Raw genomic sequence first — 18863 nt, 5'->3', positions numbered from 1 at the left:
AGAATCTGGAAATCTAATTCAGTATCAGCTGTCTGTATGTCTCTATCCACACAGTGCTTCATACTCTGCCTAAGGTGTTATATATATATATATATATATATATATATATATATATATATATATATATATATATATATATATATATATGTATGTATGTATATAATCTGCCTTTGTAGATTGCTTTGTGGGCTTGGTCCTGAAAAGTGACAAATATATTACTGAAATGAATTAATGAGCTGTGATAGACTCCTATTTCCACCTCCCTTCACTTTTAGCTGTGTTGTCATTATATTGCAGTTCCTTATGCTGCCACTTGTTTGCCAATGTATTAAAGTTATACGTAGCTAATGTGCTTCAATGCACTTTAGTGCTGTTCAACTAACTGTGAAATGCTAGTGCCTATCCACGGGTTGTTATAGTGTAATTAAAGGCTCCTGGATAAGTGTTTGAAACCAAAAAGGCTTGACAGGATGCTTCAAAGCCATCACAATGTAAAAAGAAAAGAGCCTCTAAATCAAGACCAAGGTGGAGCTTTGCAGTTGATTTCCACCTGCTCTTGGCTTCAGTTCCCCAGCGTTCACCCTTCTGTTCCTCCTCCGCCATATCTACCACCCAAGCGGCACTCTTGGAGCAAACACCTTTGTTTGCAAAGCGGCAGCTGTTTGGTAGCCAGTGTGATGAGATGCCCCGCTCCTCCACCCTACACAAACTGCTTAGTAACGGCTTTTTCAGCAAGCCCAATCCCCCTGTGGGCCTCTCGAGAGAAGCCGTTAGACCGGCTTTGAGGTTCTGGGTGCCCATGGCAATTCTAGCGTTTCCTTGGCTTGCTACAGTCTATCTTGCAATTGGGCAACTCTGCTCCAGCTGTTCCCTGTTAACTCATTGAAGGCTCTCAGCATCATAGCTTTTTTAATGTATTGTTATTAAAGATTTTCTTGATTTACAAAAGAATGTGCAATGTCTCTCATATTTTCCCCCATGTAACATTTTTACAAATCAGTTTCATTTGTTGAGACATTGCGAATTAAAAGCGGAAAAAGAGGTGGAGAGGGGGAAAGATGGGTGGAGTTGGGTGACAATGTTTCTATTTTACTTAATATATGTAGGGTTTGATGTCAGCGTTGCTTGTGCAGGTTCTCTGCTGTTCGCTTGTGTTCCTTTGGTGGTGAGAGAGGTTGGGGTTGACCTAGGGTGTGGTTGTTCATTTGTGGTTGGCTGTAGTGGTCTTTGTTTTCATGTGTGAGTGGGGTGGGTAGGTGTTTTGGATCAGGTTAGCCATATTGATTTGTATGCTGTTGGTGGATTTTTGTCATTGTCTTGTTAGGCTGTGTGTGTGATCAAGGGGAGCCATATCGGGGTGAAGGCGTCTTCTATTTGTTCCCATGTCAGTTTCAGCTCATTGGTTAATTTTTCTAGTAAGGCTGTTTCCCATACTATTTGGTACCATTGGTCCATGCTTACTTCTGACAGGTCACATAGCTGTCAACCCTCCCTGCTGTTTCCCAATGCTATAATAAGGGAATTTCCTGCAAAAAAAGGGAAAAGGTTGACAGCTATGCTCCAGTGTGTGGTTATGATGTTTCTGGATGCTGAAAGTACCGGTAGGTGGGTTATGAGTTCTTTGTAGTGTAAGTGGGCATTAAATGTACCATCCCAAAGATTAGGAAACTGTCTTACCCTGAGTCAGTCTAGGATTTCAGACGGGCTCCTCTCCCAGTCCTACCTGTAGATGCTGGGATTTGAGCATGGGAATTTTTGCATGCAAAGCAGATGCTCTATCGCTGAGCTATGGCCCTTCCCAACATTTAATTTCACAGAAAGTAGAACCATGCTTGTATGCACGCACACCCCAATTCTCATATAGCAATAAGCCCAACCACCTCCCTTGTTTATAGTTAAAGATATATTTGAGGTGTGTAATCATTTTAACAACAGCTTCAAAGGATATCGCTGCATTATGTGAAAATAAAGGCTATGTGCTGCATTGTACCTTTGTCTCATTGGCGCCATAGAGGCAGAATTTGGGGGCAGAGGTCCAGTGCCCAACTCAGCAGAAGAATCAGGAAGGCTCCTGAAGGCAGCAGGCCTCATTTTGATTTAAATATTCAGTCTGTGTGCACACTACACATTGAAAGCATATACCTCCTGCCCCAAAGAATCCTGAGAACTAGAGTTTGTTAAGGATGCTGGGAATTGGCAGCTCTGTGAAGGGGACAAGCTGGTCCTGTACAAAAGAGACAGGGTCCACTTGAACCAGAATGGAACAAAATTGCTGGTTCTTAAAAAATGTGGCAGAGTAGTTTTTAAACAGATTGCTGGGGAAAGGTTGACAGGAGCTGAGCAGTGCCTGGTTCAGGGTAGGTGACCCGGAATTATTTTCAGGGGAGTGAGTGGGTTGTTGCTACTCTCGGATTGCTCAAAGTGAGATTGTGCTGTCCCTCCTCTGTAGGAATGGAGGATAATTCAGTTCAGATTTAAAAGTAATTGGCACTTTCTGAAACAGCACACAAACTAAAACACAGCCATCCTTAAAAAAACACACCACACTTTATCCAATTTTTGCAGTACAGTTCTCCAGCCAAGGAATGTGTACAAAAATGCATATACTATGGGAAAGTGTGCCTACAAATGCATATACAGTCAAACCTCGGGTCTTGAACGGCTCAATTTTCGCACGTTTCAGCTCCCGAACGCCGAAAATACGGAAGTAAATGCTCTGGTTTTCAAACGTTTTTTGGAACCTCAATGTCTGACACAGCTTTCTCTTGAGTGCAAGAAGCTCTTGCAACCAATCGGAAGCTGCACATCCTTTGTCGAACGTTTTGGAAGTTGAACGGTCTTCCAGAACGGATTACGTTCAACAACCGAGGTTTGACTGCATTAATAAAAATAACATCCAAATGCATGACCAGTGGACATGTTCAACAGCCTGGTGGAGATAGTGGATAGAACACGCTGTCCCTGCTCCACCAGTCACCTTGTATAAGACCTTTTTAAAAAACAAAAACAAAACCCAGCTTGCTAAGAGGTCATAGCCTGTAATTCTGTGTGCTGGCTGTGGAAGAGAGGGCAGATGTTCCACAGCATACATTTAAAGCATATCCAATGCACATTTAAAGCACACTACTTTCCCCCCCAAAGCCCTGGGAACCAGTTTGTTAAGGGTACATACTGGGAATTGTAGCTATTTGTGGCAGAAACTACAGTTCCTAGGAATCTTTGTGGGAAGCCATGTGCATTAAACGTATGTTCGATGTGCTTAAAATATATGGCTTCCCTTCCTCCATGGCTGGAATGGAAATGTGGGCTACTAGTCTCTCAACCAGCAAGTAAAATGTTATGCAGATCTAGTAACTTTTGTGGGTGTATTTACAAGGCCAATTATACATAGGTTAATTAAATAAGACCACTCCTAATTTAATATAATTAACATAAAAATTGCTGTGTGGCCTCCACAGCATGGGATTTAGCAGCAGACAGTTGATGGATCTGAGTGGTGATGATGAGGCAGAAACATTCCAATAGAAATAGAGTTATAAACTTTGGCTTCCAATCATTTTCTTACATCCAATCCTTCTAAATTTGTAAATCTTTTTACGCACCCATATATTACACAGTATACAGATATGTTACATACATGTGCACCTCATCTCTCATCCATCACAATGTTTAAGATCAATGTAGGGCCAAACTGCATGTTAATTTAGACTTTAAACAACACATATTTAAGCTGCACTGTTGTAAGCCGAAAATGGCTTATCTTCTGAGTTACGCCAATAAAACTCAGAGACAAGAGGGGTTAGGAGTCCATTGTTGTTTATTGCAAAGCAATAGGTTACAGTCGAATCTTTTCGCAAAACTGCAACCCTGTCCAAGGGTCCGGGCAGGGATATTTATAACATTTGAAACAAAGGATTTCAATTTTCACCAATCATGTACATCATTACCTCATTTCATGTTTAATACACATGTGCAATAAGCATTGCTAACTAAACTTTGATTCTCACCGTGATCTGTTACATTGTGTTAGTATGCATGTTGGGAACCTGTGTTGTGTAGCCATTTGCACCATGTATCAATTTATGTTATAGCTTATGAGCTGTATCTTCGTGATTTGTGTATTAGCTGTCCTTCTGTCCCAGTGGGGGATGGCGACTTGCCAAATCATCAGTTTCATAAAGCAACAGGTTACCATAACTTCTCTATTAAAAGCATATTCTAGGATTTATAGAGGTTCACATTATCATATTCATTATGGCCCTTTGGGCCACTACCACAGCACCACTTCTGTTTTGAAGGAAAAGCAGATCGTGTGTGTGTGTGTGTGTGTGTGTGTGTGTGAGAGAGAGAGAGAGAGAGAGAGAGAGAGAGAGAGAGAGAGAGAGGGAGGGAGTCAAACTAAATCAGAGCCCTGAACCATTTTCCAGTGAATGGCTGATACTTGTTCCCAAAGCTGCTGTTGACTACAAGTTATTGTTGCTTAACTCTTAGTTTACTTTGTATTTATGTACTTAAACATTGATTTGGTGTTGTTGTTGTTTTGTAATATTTATCCTGCGTTTGTTGAATTGTTGATTTTTGTCATTTGAATTTACTAACATGTATTTTGCATATTTGTATTTTCAATGTTTTGATGTTTTTGAATTTTTGCTGTGAGCTGCTTTGGGCACAGCTCACTGTGGAAAAGCACCAAATAAGTAAACTCAATCAATCAAATGCCAGCATAGATGAATGGCTCTTCAGTGGGAAACAGGCTTGAGGCCTAGTTCCGACTGGGAGTATGATCCAGATTGGGAACTTGCATGGCTGCTTTCTCCTCAGAATAAAAGTGGCATGCTTTTGACTAAACTCCAGCACCAAGTTCAAAAAGCAAGCTTCCGTATCTGAAGGGTGTTCTTCTTCTGCTACTGTGGAGCACCTGTATAATGAAAGTTAATCAAGTGTCACTAGTCCCCTGGTACTCTCTCAAGTAGCCAGTCATTTTAATTATTTTTTGTACAGGTTTTAATATTTTAAAATGTTTTTATATTGCTGTACACCCCTCTGATATTTTATGAGAGGGAGGTATAGGGATGCTTTTATAAATAATAATTAAATACATGTTATGAAACTACTGTAAAGGTCTCTGGACTACAACTTCCATCATCCCTGACTATTGGCCATGATGGCTAGGTTTAATGGGAGCTGGAGTCCAACAACTACTATGTGGCAGGCCAAAGCTTAGCCATACTTGTGTAAAAAACTTCTGCATTTAATGGCCAGGGTAAAAGAGGTATGGTGTGACTGACCTTATTTCATTTTCTTTCTCTGTGCAAATAGCAGACTCATTCTTTCAGTGTGGATCCAAATGGTCCCAAAATGGCTCAAGGGGGGAGAATAAGCAGGCTTTCCATCCTGTGTGAAAGACAACACAGAATGGTTCTTTGAAGATGCTGTTTGCCATCTGGAGTTTTGTAATTACTTGTTTAAATATAACTTACTCTTCTTCTTTAAAAGGATTTGCTGCCCAATCAGAGACTTTTTTTTGTAAAGTGTTTTATTATTGTTTCATTTTATAATGTATATAAAACAAAGGTAACAATTATAACAGACAGAAATTAAGACGTACAAAACTATAAAGCAGACACATAGAATGACTAGTTGCACATGAGTTACGGTAAATAACAAAGTAAAGACTATCAACTTTATCAGAACACTATCAACTTTATCAGAAGACTATCAACTTTATCACAACTTTATAGTTTCAGATTTCCCAGGATTGCAACAAGGGTTGTCTTGAAAAATGATGGAATGCCAAATCATATAAAACATGTCTGGAGGTTCTAGTCCTTGTCTAAATCTCAAATTATGCATGATTTTCTCTATATTCCAGAGTGAGTGGTAACAGGTGTCCAGTGTGAGATTTTGAGCTGTTTACCATTGAGTAGTACAGTAATTGCTATGCAAGTGGCACATTTTTAATCTGATGAAAATGTGTTTAATTAATTAATTAATTAATTAAGGAAATGCTGCAGCCCTAATTCCCCATGACTCACTGGCTCTCAGGAAAGATGCCAACAAATTTTAACAAACTCAGAGCGTCCCGTTCTCTAAAAAGACAGCCTTGGCTGAGCTGGTGTCATAGCTGTCTGGCCTAGATCATACATAGGTCACTCTGGATAACTGTGATGAAGAGTGGGGGGAGGGGGTGCACATGGAGAGGATCGTACTTTTCTTGCCAGGTGGAGATGGTGAAAAAGCACTTGTGATAGTGACTTCTAAACTGGGAGGAAATTAGAGCATTGCAAGGGTTAAAGTGTGACTCCAATGTTCCAGTGACAACTCCAGGGAGGGGACTAGGCTGAGCTGTGCCCTGGGTGTTGCAAACAGGGCAAACAGGTCCAGGTTTACACAGAGCTGCCTCCCACGACATTACATCAGACGAAAGACTTAAGAGACAGGTGCTCCCATGAAAGTAAGTTGTAATGAAATGCCAAAAGAATCTCCGGTTACATCACTGAAAAGACAGCTCAGCAATCTGGAGCGAGGCATTTAGGTCACTCCTCCAATGTGGGTGTGGCTGACTGTAGGACCGCCAGTAAATGAAGGAACAAATCATCCAATCGCGAGCACCTCCTGTGATGCTGCAGCAAAGAGCACCAAGATGCTGCTTGGCTGAACAAATTGGGGCAAGAGGAGTCCAAAATTTTGCCATAAAAAGGCCTCCGCACCCCACCCCACCCCGAGTCAAGAAACAGGCCAAGCTGTCAAACATAACTAGGGATGGGTGAGACATTCAATTCACTTTGCACTTCAGGCTGGAACTACTTATTCACACTTACAGAAACAATAAGAGTACCACAACACAACTGTTTTTTGAAATTTGTCATCCCTGAGGTAATTTGCAGCTTCTGAGTTTATTGCCTGAATCGTACTTTCTGGTGTACAAACTGTGCTTTTTCGTACCTCATTTATGTCCAGAACGGCCCTTTGAAGTTGCTCAGGCCCCACAAGAGTCACACATAAAGGCTTCATGAACAAGGGAGAAAGGAACAGAGTTCTTGTGCCCAGTTCACAGATGGCTCCAGTAGACAGGCAGGAGCTAACAATGAGCAGGGATTTGAATAAAAAGTCCAGCCCCCAGTCCAAACCATGAGCAGGAGGGCTCCCAAATACACAGGGCTGGCTTACATTTTGAACAGAAATTACACACATTACCATCTAAAGAGTGATCTCTCTCTCTCTCTCCCTCTCTCTTACCTGTACGTACGTGTGTGCATGCATGCATGCAGCAGCAGCAGCAGCAGCAGCACCCCCCCCCCCATATTAATCCAAAGGCCATAACTGCATCATCATGCATATAAAGCACTACCACACTACTTTAAACTGCCATGGGCTTCCCCCTAAGAATTATGCAAATTGTAGTCTGTTTAGGGTGCCGAGACTTGTTAGAAAACCCCTGTCCGCCTCACAGCACTACAGTTCCCATAGTGGTTTAACAGTCAATCCCTCTTTGCAGGGCACTTTGAGAAAGGTACCGTCTGTGAGCAGAATAGGGGTCTCTTAACCTGTCTCGGCACCCCTAACAAACCACAGTTCCCAGGATTCTTTGGGGAAAGGCATGACTGTTAAGAGTAGCATTATAGTGCTTTAACTGTGTAGCATGGATGTGTCCTAAAATTACCAGGTACCTAAGCGCACCACTGCTCAGTGTTCATATAACCACATTATGCAGAGCCATACTATTGGTTTATGTAGCCAGTTCTTGTCTTACTGGCTTTTCATGGTCTGAGGCAGAAGCCTTTCTAGTTCTGCTAGCCAAGATCCTTCTGAACTGGAGAGGTTAGATATTCTGGGCCCTTATTTTGAGAAAGCCAGTATGGTGTAGTAATTAGCACACAGGTGGAGAACCTCAGGCCTCCAGACCTCTCTATCTGGCCCTCAAGATTCTCTCTAGTTCTCCCTGGCCATGCCTGCTCCTCCCTAGGCCATGGCTCACACTGGCTCTGCTTTGAACCTTCCATGATTGTTTTAGCCTGGCTGGAATGTGTCATTGAACTCTGATAATGCCTCTTGCTTGTCCGCATGGAGGATAGAGAAGGATGTGTGAGTGTAGAACAGGGGTGGGGAACTTCAGGTATGGGGGCCAAATGTGGCACTCCAGGCTTCTCTAACTAGCTCTTGGGACCCTTCCCAAGCAATGTCCTTCCTTAGGACACCCACCCTCCCCATCTACATCCCTCACTGGCTCTGCCCTCTTCCTGGGTGCTTTTGCCTGGCTGAAATATGTCCTTGAAGCATGATGATGCCTCTTGCTTGCCTGGAAGAAGAGGTGCATGAGAGTAGATGGAAGCACCTGGCTTTTTGCATGCTTGGTGTGTGTGTGACCTACTTTTCAAAGTGCCACATTAATTTCCTTGGCCACTTTGCCTCTAGCCTTGCCCACCATTGGCAAATGGCCCCTGGAAGGTTGATCACAAGGGAATGTGGCCCTCAGACTGAAAAGGTTCCATGTGTCTAGGTTAGAGTGGTGAGGCAAAGGGGAAACCTCTTGGACCTGTGTCAAGAAAGCACTGAACGAGCAGATCAGCGCTTAGACCCCTGCTTTCTAGCCACAGGACAAGTGGAAGTGAGGATAAGCCCCCCATAACCATCTCTCAGCCTAATTTGTCTTGCAGGGTTATTGTGAGGATAAAATATGGTTAGGGTAGCTCTTTGGACAAAATGCAGAATATAAATGTAATAGAAATATTCTCCATGCAAACATAGTGCTGATCCACACTGGCCTGGCCTCATTCCAACGTCTCTTCCAATGCTTTCCCCCTCGCAGTGTGACACAGTTCTTGACCCCATTCCCCCCACAAAGTGGGCGTAGAGGCAGGAATATACTTATTGGAGGCGTCCCTTTCACTATTTTGCTGACTAGGGCTCCATTGTCTAGCCATCATAGCCTTTGGAAATCCCAGCCAGGTATTGCTGAGTCATAGGCATGCACTGGAATCCAGCATGGGACATGAGGGTGTTCAGAAAGATTTCCTAGCAGAAGTATTTGGGACACTGCATGGAAACCCTCTGACACAAGCACACCTGCCCCACCCTGTGCTCAAACCCATTTAATCTGTGCCACTCCCGCCCAAAAGGAACAATGGGACTCACGGTGATTCATTGGATGCCAGGGCCCTTTGAATACCTGCATCACATCAGCTCCACTATTCTCTAACCCAATTACAGGCTTTCTTTGAAGCAAATCCCCTACATCCTGCTTGGCAGGGGGTTGGACTGGATGGCCCTTGTGGTCTCTTCCAACTCTATGATTCTATGATTATTTCTTTACTACTACTACTACTACTACTACTACTACTACTACTACTGCTTCATCCAATGATAACAGGGAGGTTCACAACATAAAAATACAAAATGAGAACACAAAATATGTAATAAAACAAAAACAAGCCAATAACTCACCTTCCACAAACACATTTGAAAAGCCATAGAATGTAATCAGCCAAAAGCCTGGTTAATTCTGTGCCTTATCAGTGCTCCTGCGTATCAAACAAGTGAAGATGTGAAAGTGGGGCTCATGTTGCAGGCTGGAGGTCACAGGTGGACCTCAAGTTCTGACCAGTTGAAGACCACTGGATGAGATTACCTTTGAGATCCCTGTCAACTGAATGATTCTGAAAGTACTGTTGTGCCTCAAGTCCTGCTTTCAGGCTTCCCATTGAAGCATCTGGTTGGCCACTGTGAGAACAGGATGCTGAACTAGATGGGCCACTGGGCTGATCCAGCAGGCTCTTATGAACACCATAAAACAAAGAAATAAGTGGTCCAACAGCAGCCCTAACTAGGGATAATGGCCTTGCAGGGACATGGGGACCTCAGGAGAGCCTCATTAAGCTTAGCATTCATTCATCCATTCTGCCTACACAGCAACTGCCCAGCTCAAAATTTAACGCTGAGTCTGCTCGCAGCCACACCCGCCTGGCTGGGCTCCTTCCAGACAAATGCACCTGGAATATGGATGGCATAGCCGGCTATGATGATCATGGAATGTGCTGGGATCATCCGTTCCAGCAAGGCACAAACAAGGCAGCTTTGCACCAGGAGATTGGCAATAGATGCCTCTGAGTACACACACACTTTGAAGCCACAAACACTTTGAAAGAAAGGTGAAGATTGACAAAGCAGAGTACCAGTTGGGGTGTGGCACAGCAGCCAAGCTCATAGCTGAGCACACACCCAAGGGTAGGCAAGGTTTGCTGGGAGACCTTAATGGCACACCCATTGTGCAGACACACTTCTGATAAGATCCCACTGTTAGGAATACAAGAACACATTCTTTTCTGTTGTTCTGCCCTGTATTCATTGAACACAGCACTGTTTCTGTTTCACTGCAGTTCACCCTCCACCAAAAATAGCATTATTTACCTCACTGCTCACTATGGTGAAATTACATAATTGACAAATTTACATAATTAATTAATTACATAAATTACCTAAATTATGTTGTCATTGCATGGCATTGTCATTGCGTTATTCCACCCCATTCATTTTAATGAAAAGCAAACATGAAGGGAGGAGGGGTGTAATCAACTACACATCAGCCAGTACTGATCGTATTCACTGGATTGATTTCCTTTCTGGATATGGTTCAAATAAGTGAACACCAGCAATTTCCGATCCCCTTTCCATTAGAAACCTCAGAGTGATGCTTGCTTGCTTGCGCCTCTGTCTTCCGCTACTGAATCACCACCAGCTAAATGATTAGACCAGAAGCATCATATCTGACTAGGAAGGAGTACTACCGGTAAATGCCCCCCCTTCCTTTTACTGGCTCTCCTGTGCATTCAAGCAGCATGACACACAGAAATCAGGGCTGGGGGATTTGTGGCTCCCCAGATGTGGTTGGACTCCAGCTCCCATCCACTCTGGCCAACAAGGGCTAGAGGGCCACCAGCTCCCCATCCTCGAATTAAAACTTGACCCATCCCTTTGTTTTCATGCCAAGAACTGGACCGGTTAAGGGTGGGTAGGCATGGTAGAGTTGTATTATCTATCTATCACTAACAACCTGCACAATTTGTGGCCCATGAGGCCAAATGAAACCCAGCAGCTACGTTTGGTAGCTAGGGCTGCCAACTTTTGAACAAGCCCGTGTTGCTGTTTCTTGAATGGCAGCATAGCTTGCAGCAACTGAATGTTTTGCTGCTGGCCACTGGAAGCTCCTCGTGGTGATTTCTGGGCCCAAACTTCTCTTAGAGGCAGAGAAACAGGACAAGCCAGCTTCCCCACCCCCTCTGGTTAACTGGCAATCATAATAGTAGCCTTCTGGGTGCTTAACAAACCACCTGCATTTTTTGCTCCCTGCCTAGGATTGCAAAAACAGCAGCATATTTCTAAATCTGCAATTGGCAGGTGCAAATACACAGCTGTGATCAGCTTGGTGGGCCAGCAGCTGTGCAGACCCCTCAGTGCAAAGCAGAAATTCAGCAGTTGACGTTTCCCCTAACACTGCTGCTTAATTTCTGCTTGTTGTGCAAACACAAGAAGCGGGGAACCTTTTCCAGCCAGAGGCTGGCCACATGAGCAGGGTTGGTAGGGTCAGAGGCAAAAGTGAACAGAGCAACAAATGTAAAAATTACCTTTGTACAGTAGGCTATTTTTTATGCACACTGCTCTCTAGCTTCCATACATGCAAGCAGGAGGCATTATCAGAGTCCAAGTACCAACAGACAGAGAAGAAACAAACAGCTGGACAGAAAGCCCACAAGGACATCAGAGGAGCACTACTGGATCAGGCCAATATCCCATCTAGTCCAGCATCCTGTTCTCACAACCAGGTGCTGCAGTAGGAAGCCCGAAAGCAGGACATGAATGAAACAGCACTCTCCCCTTCTGCGGTTTCCAGCAACTGGTATTTGCCGGAAGCATACTGCAGAGAGGAGTAACACTGGCCTGGTCACCCACCCAGTTTCGCTGCAGCTGCTGCCTGGGCCTCCCCTCCATGTTGTGGAGCACCCAGGCTCTGTTCTGCTGGCTTAGACGAGTTCATAGCCCTAAGGTGGCATGACTGGATTTGGCTACAATTAATCACTCAAGTTGAAACTAGTGAGAAACCCCAGCACAGCTGAGCTTGCCGAGCTCCACCCAGGAGAAATTAAATGGGACAGGGGCCAGTTCAGGAGCTGCGTAGCTTCCCCGATTCCCAGAGGAATGGAGGAGGTGGGTGTGGAAGCGTTTTGGAATGTGCTAAGTTCTTTGATCCAAGCTGCTTCTTGCTTGAGCCAAGCAAGGGTGCAGCTCTTTGCATCAACCCACCCAGTGCTCTCCGGCTCACTGCTTTCATGATGTATCTTCCAAGTCCACCAGAGTAGGGTGTGTTAAAAGGGTTGCCAACTCCTTTCCCGACAGAGGTGCTTGTGCTTCAAAACAGTTGCATGGCTGGAAATAAGTCCTCTGGCACAGTGCTGTGTAGCCTGGGGTAGAGACAAGGATTATGAGGGCTTAACTACCTCAGGGTTATTTCAGGCTCTGTTCCTGAATGTTTAACTTTATTTTAAGAAACGCATCTACTCCATTTAGGTGTGGCAATCTAAGTATGCAAGTTGCATTCTAACCAATTGCCTAGTAAGAAATGATACAATTAAAGTACCGGTATTTTAGCCGTTTTAGGTTTACCTGCTATTTGTCCTCCAGGTGTTAAGTAATTATTCCCTGGGGCACCTCGCCACAACATTTCTGCCAGGTTAGGTTCAGCTTTCTAGCTCACCACAGCTCCACGATGGAGAAGGCTTCGCCTGTTGAATTTCTAATCATATTAGGCAGCTATTCAAGGCATAAGTGCTGGCAAGCCAAAGGAGTTTGAAAAACCTAAATAATTTTGAGTGATGTACAATGTGTTTGTAGGTGGGGGGGGTGTTTGCGTAAAATATGCACATACTCATTTACACGTATAGGTGCAGATTTAGAAATATTTAATACAAATAAAAGAGAAATGGGATCCATCTCACCAGAGCCAGCCCGCCTATGAGGCAAAGTGAGGCAACTGCTTGTGCCTGATGTAGACCTTCACTCGGCCCTTCTTCCATGGCGCCATTTTGTGGTTTACCTCTGGTGATAAAATGTATTGGGCCACCACTGCATCTCCCCATAGTGGGGAAGATTGTGGCCAGATGTGCCTGTCCAGGTGCTGCTCAGAACTGATGGACAACCTGAAAGCTCCCCCTCCTCTCCCCCTTCCCTTCTTAGGGTTCCTTATCTTTCAACAAGACTTGGTCCAGACAACCCTTCAAACAGAGGACTGGACACAGGGTACATGGGCCCCCTCTCCTGATATGCCAGGTAAAGTGATTAGGGTGGGTTAGGAAGCTTTGCCTCCTCAATTTCTTCATGGCATGCAGCTGGTAAAGGTGCAGCAGCAGGAGGGAGGAGTAAGCTGATAACCAGACACTCAAGCTGGAGCTTTTTGGGGATCTATTGGTTTCTTGCGGAAAGCATTATAGACCTGTTCTTTCCTCCCTGCCCTCCTCCCAATTTGCCCTAGAGCAAATAACCTGCAGCAGTTTCACAAACTATTCCAGAGGTGGAGCTGAACTGACACATTTTGCACTTGTATATCGACTGGGATGTTTGGGGTGTTAAGGGAGGGGTAATACCTCTTGTGGGGGACATGTCATGCTCCTTCTGGGGTATTTTTTCCACCTTTGCTTCCACCCTGCACTCGGCTCTTACTTGTGGCTCCTAGAAGCTGTCAGCTTGTGACAGCAGCCACACCCAGGGAAACGGCATTGACTGGCCGACTAAACTAGGTGAGTGTAGCCAATGGGCCTCAAACTCTTGGTGAGTTAGGGTCTTCGCCTGCATGCCAAAACATGCTCAAGCAGATTGAGCGGACAAGACCAATAGTGGGTCCAACGGTCAAGAATGTGGTTTCTGCATGTGCTGTAGAGGGAAATGAGGGGCAGATGAGGCTGGTCACCCTGGGAATGTAGCCCATCTAGGAGAAGGAAAACTCTGACCCTAAACTTCTGCTGCCTTGAAGCTATACTCATCTGTGAGAAAGGCTTTGGGAGTGAACTCTGAGGAAAAATCTATGCCCACTGTTTTGCGGAACATCTTTGGGAGAATAAAAGGCTAAGGAGTAAACCCTACACGAATCGGGTGTTCGTAAGATGGTTGGGTGGCATCCTGTACACCACCTTACGGCAACTCCTGCAGTCAAGCTGGTGCCAAGTGTATTTCTCTGCTTTCATTTGGACCACATCAGTGAGGTTGAGAGGGGGTGTTGTCATCTAGGCAGCCCAGAGCCTCCATACACACTGCCCAGGCTTACGCCTCGGAGAGGTCACTTCAGTGCTGCTAATGCAGGGAAAACAACTTGGTAGGCAGCAGTTACAAGTCACCAGTCTCTGCAGCCACAGCAGGCACTGTGGTTCTCCAGTGGCTTGACTTTGCCCCTCGAGGTGCACTCCATTGTCTTTTGAGACAGATGGATACCAGCAATTGACTGGGATCCCAAAAAAACTCATGCTTCTAGTTCCCCATGCTCAGGGAGAAATATTGTTTTCAAACAGCAGCCCGCTATTTCTCAAATATTGTGTCTCTCAAACCCCCCACCCCCAGACTCCAGGATCAGCCCAAGACATGTTGATACCTGAGGGAAGGACAAGATGGCACCCCCATCCCCATTCCCCAAGCAGAAGCCACCTGGAACAATAATCCAATTTTATTTCAACAGTGGTGACAGGATAGCAGCCACTACTGGCGCTCAGGCAGGAGACCAGCTTAGGGGGTTCAGGAAAGGCCATGTGACAACATAGGGAAATGGCTGGAGGCCTCAGAAAGAACAGCGGGGCGGGCGGGTTGCTGTTTTGGCCCTCATCCCCAGCATCAATTGCCTAAGGCAGTCCATTTTGTTAAATGCTGGGGCTGGCCCTCTCTTTATGGCAACCCTTTTTTCATTTTTAGGCTGTGTACACACAATACATTTAAAGCACATTTCCCTCCCTAAAATCCTGGGAACTGTAGTTTTTTTTTTTAAGGCTCCTGGGAACATGAAATGAAATGAACATATAATACAGTTTAGCAGCTAAGAGACTTTTTCCTGGCATGGGGATCTGCATTGAGAAAATCTGCTTCTACTTCCTGTACGCCATGTGGGCTGTCAACAGGACAGGGGCAGAGCTAGCAAAAAGCTCTAGCACTTTAATGTGGTTGGGAAATTTGAGTTCAGAGATCCCATCTTTGCTGAGCAGTAGCTGCTTTTTCTCAGCCTTAGTTTCCCTAGCTGTAACACATGAAGGATAGAAATAGAGGATCCCCCCCCCCGTGCCCCTCATTGGGCTGAGGGGAGGCTAAGTGAGGTTGGAGGGTTACTATGGATCCGTCCAGTGCCTTGAGACAATATTTAAATGAATGAGTAAATGGTTTGTGGAGTGCTGTGAAGATCAAAACTGTGCATCAGCTGCTTTGAGATCCTTCCTTCAGCCCCAGTATGATTCCTACCAGTTCAAAGTGCATGGTCAATGATTTTGCTTGGGTAAAGACACTATATCCCACACCTTGTGCTAACTATACTGAAACGTGACCCTTCCTACCTGGTAACTGTGGGCCCACGATTAATGCCAAATTAAGTACCATCTCTATTAATGCACTGAGTCAGCAACTATAGCCTTGTGAAATGTTCCCTGCTCATTTTCCCTGGGCAATTAAGTGTGTTTGATGAGCAAGGGCATTCACCGCTTGAATCAGCCCCGAAGATTGGGGGAACGTTGCATCAGCTACTCTGGCTCCTCCTCCTCCTCCAACGAGGCTGTGGGAGTGGTTCTGGTCTAACGTTTGACACTTGCAGTTTCTAGAAGCTGACATGTTAGCACGTATATTCTGGTGAACGTCAGAAATTCAGAGGCAAAAGCCTCAGGGGCTGGATCTTATTGGGCACCATTAAGTATGCCGCAGCATGAGGTCTGAGCTATAGACCTCCTTCAGAAGGTTCTCTTACCTGGGCATGCTTAGGATTGCCATATTTCAAAAAGCAAAAACCAGGACATCCCGAAAGTCATTGATTGACTTGCCTAAGATCCAGGACAAAGTGCCACCTCTCGGAAATTCCCCCAGACGTCAACTCCGCCTGTTAAATCCCGGTAATGCCAGGGCAAATCTGGACGTATGGCAGCCCTAGGCATACTGTACCCCAGCTCTGATTCGTTTGAAGAGGGCTTGTGCAAGAGAACTTCCCAATGAATTGCATCATTATGAGGCACCCTGCTTCCCAGTGCTAAATGATCGAAGGGAAGGGGCTGTATCCAATACAAGTCGTACTCAGCCCCGACCCGTTGCAGTTCATGAACAGGGCTAACTTGGGTCCATTGATTTCAATGGGTCTATTCTGATTAAAACTTAGTTGGCTACAACACTTAGTGAGAATAAGAAAGTCACCCAGAGGAAAATGCAGAGATGCTTTTATGTGTAGTTTAAAGCAGGGGTGGGGAACCTGAGGCCCAGGGGCCAAATACAGCCCTCCAAGCCTGTCAACCTGACTCTTGGGACTCTTCCCATGTCTCACACCCTTCCCAAGCCACACTCACTCTCGCCAGACCTGCTTTGCACCTCCCTTGTGTGTGTTTACCTGGCTGGAAGGTGTCCTTGGGCTCTGATAACACCTCTCGCTTGCCTGGATGGAGAGGGGTGTGTAAGTGCGCACAGAAACTAGCCTACATATAGAGAAAGGTCAAATTAGTACTCTTTGTTCTGCTGACTTCTGCCTCAGGTCACATCCACTGGCATATATGACCCTTGGATGTTTGCCCAATAATTATCCATTGTCCATATGATGTTCTTCTCCAAATCACAGCCTTCCCACAATTTTCCATTCCCTCAATCTGGATTTATCATACCCTCTCCTTTTCAAAGTATCCCTGGAAATCCAGACTGGCCGGGGGGGGGGGGGCGAGCAGTGATTTGGAGAACATGATATGGACAGTGGATAATTAACGGAGGCACAGGAAGCTTTGGCTTCACAGTAAATGGAAGGATGGAAGAATTCTCTACTGAATATAATGTCCCCATGCTGAAACAGTAGCATTGATATAACATGGGTGTTCATTCCATTTATTTTTGTTGTTCTTTGCTTGGTCTAAGTGCAGAATGTGTATATATGTAAGCTCAGGGAATTGGCCCAGTGATTATCACAACCCTGTAAGGTAGGCAAGGCAGTGAATACGCAAGAATAGCCCTGCTGGATCAGGGCAGTGGCCCATCTAGTCCACCATCCTGTTTCTCACGGTGGCCAACCAGGTGCCTGTGGGAAGCCTGCCAGCAGGGCCTGAGTGCTACAGCATTCTACACACTTGTGATTCCCAGCAACCATTGTGGGCCCTGATAGCCTTATCCTCCAAATGTAAAATGTGGGGGGAAACAGTTTGTGTGGGGCAGTGAGGAGGGTACATGCCTACATGTTTTTGAGTTTGTGCATCAGGAGGGGCAATACATACAAGTGCTGTTCTTAGGCCACAACCCTATTCTGTGCACACTTACCTGGGAATAAGCCCCACTGAAGCCAGTGGGACTTCATTCTGAGTAGACATTTATAGGATTGCGCTGCTTGTTTGAAGTTAGTGTAATCCTTTGGGTAGAGCTCACAATCCATCAACAGCTGAATGTGGGTGAGTAGGGTGGAGAACCCTGCTGGCTTTCATCCCAGATGTCTTGTAGGTGACTGATGCCCTCCCATGCTAAAAGGATGTTTCCCACATTCCTGCAAGTTGCTCCCTTGTCCCAGTACCTTGGGGGTGAGAGAACTAATGCAAGGAGGGAAAGGAAGCTTGTAAGTTGTGCCTGGAACACACTGGCCTCTAAGGGGAAAGGCTGTAGCTCAGTGGTAGAACATCTGCTTTGTGTGCAGAAGGTCCCTAGATCAATCCCCTGCATCTCCAAACATGGCTGGGAATGTCCCCTTTCTGAAACCCCGGAGGGTTGATGTCAGTCAGTGTGGATGATACTGAGCTAAATGATATAAGGTAGCTTCCTATGTAAGTTGCATGGCCTGCATTGGAGAAGGAGGTCCCAGGCTCAGTCCTTGTCATCTCCAGGGTTGGGGAAGGCTCCCACCTGAAAGCCTGGAGAGCCATTGCCAGCCAGTGTACTGGGACAATACTGAGCTAGATTAGCCAATAGTCCAGCTTTCTATAAGGCAGCTTTCTATGTTCCTTCCCCATGAGTTGAGAGCCCTCTTGCATTAAATGGAGCACAAGAGACAGGCATGTTTTTCTATGTAAGCATCACTGAAATGAATGGGAGGTGCTATGAAACGAGCAGGTGCAGAGCAGCGCTCTCAGTCAGCTCCCATTCACTTCAGTGAGGCTTGCACAACTGATCTTCTTAGTGAATTGTGTGCGTCATGTGCCAAAGAAAGCCTGAAAATGTGTGTGTGTGGAGGGGGGTGCATAGCTTGTAAATTCAGGATTGGCAGGTTCTCTCTGTGTATGAGAAATGTGCTGGTGTTCTTTGCTAAACATAATTTTCATATTTACAAACTCTGGAAAATTCAGTAAATGCACACCAAGTGTTCTGCATCCAAAATTCAATTCCAGTCCATGTCCTTCAGGAGTGTTGGTGAAGGCAGGAGTGGAATTTGGAGTCTTTAGAACATAGGAAAAATGGGAACACTGAACTGGTCTGTAAAGGGATACCATGGCCTGCTACTCATCTCGGTGGTGTGTGAGCTTCTGTAAAACCACTCCTTCCTGCACTGAGAAACTCCAGGCTATGCCAGGAGAACATAAAAACCTGCCTTATACTGAATCAGGCCATTACTCCATCTAGTTTTGCATTGTCTGCACCAAGAGTAGGGAACTTGGTAGCCCTCTAGATATTGTTGACTCCAT

Source organism: Lacerta agilis, chromosome 8 (assembly GCF_009819535.1).
Source record: "Lacerta agilis isolate rLacAgi1 chromosome 8, rLacAgi1.pri, whole genome shotgun sequence".
Classification (NCBI taxonomy): Eukaryota; Metazoa; Chordata; class Lepidosauria; order Squamata; family Lacertidae; genus Lacerta; species Lacerta agilis.
Note: the sequence above shows the minus strand (reverse complement) of the source record.